Below are 8335 nucleotides of genomic sequence, written 5' to 3' on the forward strand. Positions count from 1 at the left end.
TTCTGACTATGGATGAAATGTCATGTGAGTGTTCACTGTACGTAGTGATGAAAGTTATGCGGTTAGATGTATTCTTTCTAGGGACAGTTGTCTGACTTTCCAAGTGTTTGTGCTGTCTCAGTTGTTTAACCCGTGCAGTGTGTTCATCTACAAGTTTTTTGGGGTACCGTCTTTCTAAAAAATCAGAGCTCATTTTGGATAGTGCTCTATCCAATTTTATATCGTCATCTGCGATGCGTTCCGCTCTCAGCATCTGACTATAGGGTAACGATCGAACCATAGCCCTTGGATGAGCACTATCAAATCTTAACAATGTGTTTGTGTCTGTTGGTTTATGATAGATGTCCGTGGTAATTTTGTCTCCCCTAATCCCTACCTTCACATCCAAAAAGCTCACTGAAGTGGTGGAATGTGTAAGTGTGAACTTAATGTCTGCCTCAATGTTATTCAAGAATTCATGAAACATGTGTAATTCGTGCTCAGTCCCTGTCCATAGGACGAAGATGTCATCTATGAATCGTACCCACAACCGCACATTGCGGAAGTGGGATGATTCATAGATGTACTCCTCCTCCATATGGGCCACAAATATGTTGGCGTATGTTGGTGCCACGTTACTGCCCATCGCTGTACCTCATTTGCATAAATAATGTATCATTAAATGCAAAGTAATTACACTCCAAAACTATCCTTAACAAGGACACCACAAAATCTATTTTTTCAGTATCAAAATCGGATAATATCAAAGCAGTCTCCACTGCGTGTATACCTTTTTCATGGTTTATAGAAGTGTAAAGGTTTGTAACATCATATGTCGCAAGGATGGTTTGATTTGGTACAGTGATGTTTTTGATTTTTTCCAAAAAATCTGACTTGTCTTTGATGTATGATTTAGTATTCATAGCATAACTACGTAAAAGTTTGTCTAAAAAAATAGAGATGTGCGACATAATGGACTCCCTACCTGAGACAATTGGTCTCCCTGGTGGATTAAGTCGGTCTTTATGTATTTTTGGCAGAAGATATAGCACAGGTGTTATTGGGAATTCAACAATCAAATACTTCATAAGTTTATCATCAATCAATCCATCATCAAAGCCCCTTGTGACAATTTGGTGTATACGGGCAGCAACCTCTTTTTTAGGATCTTTGTTGAGTCGTCTGTATACATTAGCGTCACTGAGTTGTTTTTCAGCTTCCTGGAGATATTTGAGCTTGTCCATGACCACTATGGCTCCACCTTTGTCTGCTGGTTTAATAACCATACGGTGGTCATGGACAAGCTCATTAATGGCCTTCAGTTCTTGATGTGTCATGTTCGGGTGACTCAACCTTTTCTCTTTCGTCTTCAGTAACCTGAGGTCACGTGTGACACAATCCCCAAAGGTACTGATAGCATGTGGCTCAATAGGGGGCTGAAACTCACTTGATAATTTTAAATCAAAGTCCCTCAGTGACATTGCGGGTGCAGTCCCCGAAGAGACTACACCCAGAGAGTCACTACCTGTCCTGGTTGCATATGAAGAAAACCACACTTTCAGCTTAAGTTTACGTATAAATTGTAATACATCAATCTCTAGATCGAACCAATTGGTATATGCACCAGGGCAAAAGCTAAGTCCTTTGGATAACACATGTAATTGAGTATCTGTGAGAGTGACAGAGGAAATATTTACCACATTGTGTGCTATCTTGGTTATTTCCTCCGATTGCGACTGTTCCCCTGTACCTTGGGAGTAGACTTCATTTTGTTCTGGTTTCTTGTTTTTACGCCCTCTGTGATGGTTTCGACCTCCCCGCCTGGGTCGCTTGTGGACAGTCCTGGGACCCCTAAAAAAGGCCCTTGTAGATAATTTTCACAATAATTTTTCAATAATTCTAGTTATCCTTTATATGGGTTTTCAATGCATTTATCTTCTGGCTGTTCTCTTTCTCTCTGTATGAATAGGGCTATAGAACCTAGAAGTTGCCACACCTGACCAAGGTTAAGGAATTTACTCTGATCCATGTCTAGTTTTAGTTATCTCTTGTGCTCTTAATTAGTTACAAATGTGAGAGACCATATTTAACCCGTACAGGACCTAGGGCGTATGGATACGCCTTTTGCACCTGGGTCTTAAGGACCCAGGGCGTACCTGTACACCCGTGGGAATTTCGGTCCCCGCCGCGCGCCGGCGGGGACCGGGACGGGGTGACTGCTGATATCGATCAGCAGGCACCCCGTGCAAATGCCCAGGGGGGGTCATCAGACCCCCCCCCCATGTTGGCGATCGGCGCAAATCGCAAGTGAATTCACACTTGCGATTTGCGCCGATTCCGGGTCATTCGGGTCCATGGTGACCCGGAATATAAGGGGGATCGCGGTTGTCTAAGACACCCACGATCCCCTGTAGTGATAGGAGTGAGGTGGCAGGGGTGCCACCCCTCCGATCTCTGCTATTGGTGGTCTAGACGCGACCACCAATAGCAGATCAGGGGCGGTGGGGTTTACTTTCGTTTTCCCCGTTCTGCCCACCCACAATAGGCGGGGCAGGACGGGGAAACGACGGGGACCGAACGCCGAAGATCCACTTACCCGTCGGTGGAAGCTGCGGGACGGGATCGGAGGCGGTGATCGGCGCGGGCGGCGATGTCGTGCAGCAGAAGAGGACGGCTCCCTGGATCCGACGGAAGCCGGTAAGTTGCCTAGCAACATCTAGAAGGCTACCGTCTGAGACTGTAGCCCTCCAGATGTTGCAAAACTACAACTCCCAGTATGCCCAGACAGCTTCTGGGCATGGTGGGAGATGCAGTTTTGCAACAGCTGGAGGTCTACAGTTTAGAGACCACTGCACAGTGATCTCTATACTGTAGCACTCTAGATCTTGCAAAACTACAACTCCCAGCATGTCCACATAGCTGTTTGCTGTCTGTGCATGCTGGGAGTTGTAGTTTTGCAACATCTGGAGGTCCACAGTTTGGAGATCACAGTGCAGTGGTCTCTATCTGTAGTCCTTCAGATGTTGCAAAACTGCAAATCCCAGCATGCCGAAACAGCTGTCTCGGCATGCTGGGAGTTGTAGTTGTGATCCCTCCAGCTGTTGCAAAACTACAACTTCCAGCATGCACGGTCTGTCAGTACATGCTGGGAGTTGTAGTTTTGAAAAAGCTGGAGATTTGCCCCCCCCATGTGAACGTACAGGGTACATTCACACGGGTGGGTTTACAGTAAGTTTCCTGCTTCAAGTATGAGCTGCGGCAAATTTTTCGACGCAGCTAAAATTTCTAGCGGGAAGCTCACTGTAAACCTGCGCCCATGTGAATGTACCCTAAAAAGACTACACTACATTAACACATAATAAAGGGTAAAACACTACATAAACACCCCCTTACACTGTCCCCCCAATAACAATGAAAAATGTATTGTACGGCAGTGTTTCCAAAACGGAGCCTCCAGCTGTTGCAAAACAACAACTCCCAGCATTTCCGGACAGCCACTGACTGTCCAGGCATGCTGGGAGTTTAGCAACAGCTGGAGACACCCTGTTTGGGAATCACTGGCGTAGAATACCCCTATGTCCACCCCTATGCAATCCCTAATTTAATCCTCAAATGCATATGGCGCTCTCTCACTTCAGAGCCCTGTCGTATTTCAAGGAAACAGTTTAGGGCCACATATGGGGTATCTCCGTAATCGGGAGAAATTGTGTTACAAATTTTGGGGGGCTTTTTCTCCTTTTACCCCTTATGAAAAGTAAAAGTTGGGGGCTACACCAGCCTGTCAGTGTAAAAAAATTTAACATTTTACACTAACATGCTGGTGTTGTCCTTTACTTTTTATTTTCACAAGTGTTAAAAGGAAAAAAACGCAATTTCTCCTGAGTACGGAAATACCCCATATGTGGGCGTAAAATGCTCTGCGGGCACATAACAAGGCTCAAGAGTGAGAGCGCACTATGTACATTTGAGGCCTACATTGGTGATTTGCACAGGGGTGGCTGATTTTACAGCGGTTCTGACATAAACGCAAAAAAATAAATACCCACATGTGACCCCATTTTGGAAATGACACCCCTCACGGAAAGGAACAAGGGGTATAGTGAGCATTTACACCCCACAGGTGTTTGACGAATTTTCATTAAAGTTGGATGGAAAAATGGAAAAAAAAAATAATTTTCACAAAAATGCTGGTGTTACCCAAAATTTTTCATTTTCACAAGGAAACATAGGAAAAAAGCCCCCCAAAATTTGTAACCCCATTTTTTCTGAGTAAGAAAATACCCCATATGTGGATGTAAAGTGCTCGGCGGGCGAACTACAATGCTCAGAAGAGAAGGAGCGCCATTAGGATTTTGAAGATAAAATTTGTCCGGAATTGAAGGCTAGGTGTGTTTACAAAGCCCCCATAGAGCCAGAACAATGGACCCCCCCCACATATGACCCAATTTTGGAAACTACACCCCTCACGTAATGTAATAAGGGGTACAGTGAGCATTTACGCCCCACAGGTGTCTGACAGATTTTTGGAACAGTGGTCCGTGAAAATGAAAATTTTTATTTTTCATTTGCACAGCCCACTGTTCCAAAGATCTGTCAAACGCCAGTGGGGTGTAAATACTCACTGCACCCCTTATTAAATTCTGTGGGTGGTGTAGTTTCCAAAATGGGGTCACGTGGGGGGGGGGGGGGGAGTCCACTGTTCTGGCACCACGGGGGGGCTTTGTAAACGCACATGGCCCCTGACTTCCATTCCAACCAAATTCTGTCTTCAAAAGCACAAAGATGCTCCTTCTCTTCTGAGCATTGTAGTGCGACAGCAGATCACTTGATGTTCACACATGGGGTATTTCCATACTCAGAAGAAGTGGGGTTACAAAATTTGGGGGGCATTTTCTCCTATTACCCCTTGTAAAAATATAAAATGTGGGGGAAAACCAGCAATTTAGTGAAATTTTTTTTTTTCCCATTTACACATCCGACTTTAGCAAAAAGTCGTCAAACACCTGTGAGGTTTTAAAGCTGTCTGTACCCCTTGATGTGTTCCTTGAGGGGGGTAGTTTCTAAAATAGTATGCCATATGTTTTTTTTTTTTGCTGTTATGGCACCATAGGGGCTTCCTAAATGCGACATGCCCCACAAAAACCATTTCAGAAAAACTCACTCTCCAACATCCCATTGTCGCTCCTTCCCTTCTGAGCCCTCTACTGCGCCTGCCGTACACTTGACATACACATATGAGGTATTTCCTTACTCGAGAGAAATTGGGCTACACATTTTAGGAAGATTTCTCTCCTTTTACCCCTTGTAAAAATTCAAAAACTGGGTCTACAAGAACATGCCAGTGTAAAAAATGAAGATTTTGAATTTTCTCCTTCAATTTGCTGCTATTCCTGTGAAACACCTAAAGGGTTAACAAACCTTTTAAATGTCATTTTGAATACTTTGTGGGTGCAGTTTTTACAATGGGGTCATTTGTTGGGCATTTCAAATATGAAAGCCCTTCAAATCCACTTCAAAATGGAAATGGTCCCTGAAAAATTTTGATTTTGAAAATTTTGTGAAAAATTGGAAAATTGCTGCTGAACTTTGAAGCCCTCTGATGTCTTCCAAAAGTAAAAACATGTCAATGTTATGATGCAATCATAAAGTAGACATGTTGTATATGTGAATCAATATATAATTTATTTGGAATATTAATTTTCCTTATAAGCAGAGGGCTTCAAAGTTAAAAAAAATGCAAAATTTAAATTTTTTTCAACAAATTTTGGAATTTTTCACCAAGAAACGATGCAAGTATCGACAAAATTTTACCACTATTGTAAAGTAGAATATGTCACGAAAAAACAATCTCGGAATCAGAATGAAAGGTAAAAGCATCCCAGAGTTATTAATGCTTAAAGTGAAAGTGGTCAGATGTGCAAAAAATGGCCGGGTCCTACAGTGAAATTTGGCTGGGTCCTTAAAGGGTTAAGAAAGCAAAAGCAAGCTGTACATTACACATCTCTATTCCTACAGAAGAAAGGGTGGAGCTAATACTGGCTATAGTACCCTGAAACGCGTCTAGGCTATAGATTTCATCAGGCACTATATCATCTTATGGATATACATCCAATGTGAACACGGCACAGCGGCATTTGCTGTTTCAGATGAACTGATTCAAACATCCGTCCTTTACCATTGGTCCGGTCCGAGTCTTTGGACTATACAACTGACCTGCCGTAGAGCGAACTATCCCCGCCGGGATTTCATCCACCACGAGGGACACCACGATATACCAACACTGCATCTGCTTGTCCATCACAGAGGGGGAGTACGGCCGGTACATAACGCGCTACGCCAAGCGCACCCCTGGATCGGCGACAGCTCTAACATCGCTGCCTGTACCATCACAGCAGACTACTACAGCAGTACTCATCGGGCGTTCCCAGGATTTGGTGAGATCATAACAATTACAACAGTGATACATATATTGAAGTCAGTGACAGTTCGATTTATTGGACTGATAGCAATCTGATTTGTGTCCAACTGAGATCAGACCATACATTTACAAATTTACCACATTGACTGCCGCTATATTGACCCATTGGATGCCAGAATATTAGATTGATGCCAATTTATTATTTTCCAGAAATGTGAATAATGTTCTAAAATTTACATATTATGTGAATATCCGCACTAGGGCCCAGTGGTGGTTTATTCCTCTATCAGTGCCATAATATATATTTTATCATATTTTTTATATTGACATTTTTAATAAATTTTAATTCTATTTCAATTTTGCAATTCTTGAAATATCATTATGCACCTTTTGTAGGTGAGATCTTGGAGGAGTGATTATATTCTATATTCTTTAATTTACAAATCTGTTTAACTTTCCGGAGCCAGTTGCTATATGAAAAAGAGTTTTGGCCTGGAATACCCCTTTAACTGGCAGCAGGAGCCACAACCACTTTAAATCAATGAGCAGCGCTGGCTTCCGGGACGCAAGGTCGGGAACATCACTTGTCAGAGGTCCCGGCAGCCAGCGATGCTCATTGAGCCTCCCGGAGCCGCACTGATCTGTGTAAGAAACCTATGGGCCCAGGCTGTTGGGGCCACCAAATGATATTACAAATACTGAGTGTCTGGTTAGAAGAAACAAAGATAACGCAACCACGTAGATTAGCGCCATTTTAATAAAAATTGCCCAAAATCCCTTAGATAACAGTCAGGCAGAATATGTTAAAAAGCTTTTTTTTTCTTTTTTCTTCCAGCCAATCAGAGAGCTGCACTACTCAAATAGAACTCCCAGGAGGAGCAGCGTGTCACACATGTGATGTCATAACCATTGTCCACCAGGGAGCAGCACTGAGCAGAAATAACACGGCTCCTGCTCATTGTTCATCAGTCAGAGGCCGATGCTGGACGCTGTACCCGGGAATGGAGACTCATACACATGACTGTGACTGCCGGTAAGTGTCATATTGTTGTGTCCTAAAGGTCTTTAGTGCAGTTCCATGTGCATTTCTATAATAAACATGTAGATAATCTATCTTTTCTTTTCCTATCTTAGATGCAGTATTTCCAGCATGTGGAGTCGCATTTCCGGACCTACAGCAAGAAGTTGGATGAAGACATAACCCCTGGAATCACGCACATACACAGACACTTTGCCCAAATTCTAGAGGTAACCTCCTTTAGTATGCCCAGAGGAAGGGCAGTACAGTAGCCATGGATTCCCTACAGGTTTCCTCCCCTCTGGAGGTTTTTCCTGTCCTGAGTATTAGTTACTGTTCGCTCTTAGTGAGTGATGGAGGTTACATAAAATCCCTACACAAACATTGTAAGAAATAATAAATAAAGTTCCCCCTTTTTTAAACCATTCTTTGACTTGTTTGACTCATTTATTTATTTCTGTGTGCGAAAAATCAGGTTAGCAAAATGGATGACATGAGTTTTTTTCTATTTTAAGTGTCCAAAGCTTCTCTCCTGCGCGATCTGCACAATTTGGTGCGGAGAGAGGCAGCTGATGCTGGGTGGTACAGTTACCGTGGCAACCGTAGCACACCCGGCAAGTTCCGGACAGTACACAAGCTTTTTCTGATAAATGAGACTCATGCAGGGAACTTGCTAGGGGTCATACGGTTGCAAAGGATTATCTTTTGGGTATGTGCACTGGCCCTTAACCCCTTAAGGACGCAGGACGTAAATGTACGTCCTGGTGAGGTGGTACTTAACGCACCAGGACGTACATTTACGTCCTAAGCATAACCGCGGGCATCGGAGCGATGCCCGTGTCATGCGCGGCTGATCCCGGCTGCTAATCGCAGCCAGGGACCCGCCGGCAATGGCCGACGCCCACGATCTCGCGGGCGTC

At 43.6% G+C, this 8335-nt stretch overlaps 1 long non-coding RNA gene across 1 annotated transcript; it reads left to right on the top strand.

Annotated features, from left to right (window-relative positions):
• Window positions 1-6398: 6398 nt before the first annotated feature.
• Window positions 6399-7868, top strand: LOC130360875 (uncharacterized). Its single transcript, XR_008890853.1, has 3 exons — window positions 6399-6413; window positions 7233-7430; window positions 7532-7868. It is a non-coding gene; the product is annotated as an uncharacterized LOC130360875 (long non-coding RNA).
• Window positions 7869-8335: the final 467 nt, after the last annotated feature.

The sequence above is a fragment of the Hyla sarda genome, chromosome 3 (genome assembly GCF_029499605.1).
Source record: "Hyla sarda isolate aHylSar1 chromosome 3, aHylSar1.hap1, whole genome shotgun sequence".
NCBI lineage: Eukaryota > Metazoa > Chordata > Amphibia > Anura > Hylidae > Hyla > Hyla sarda.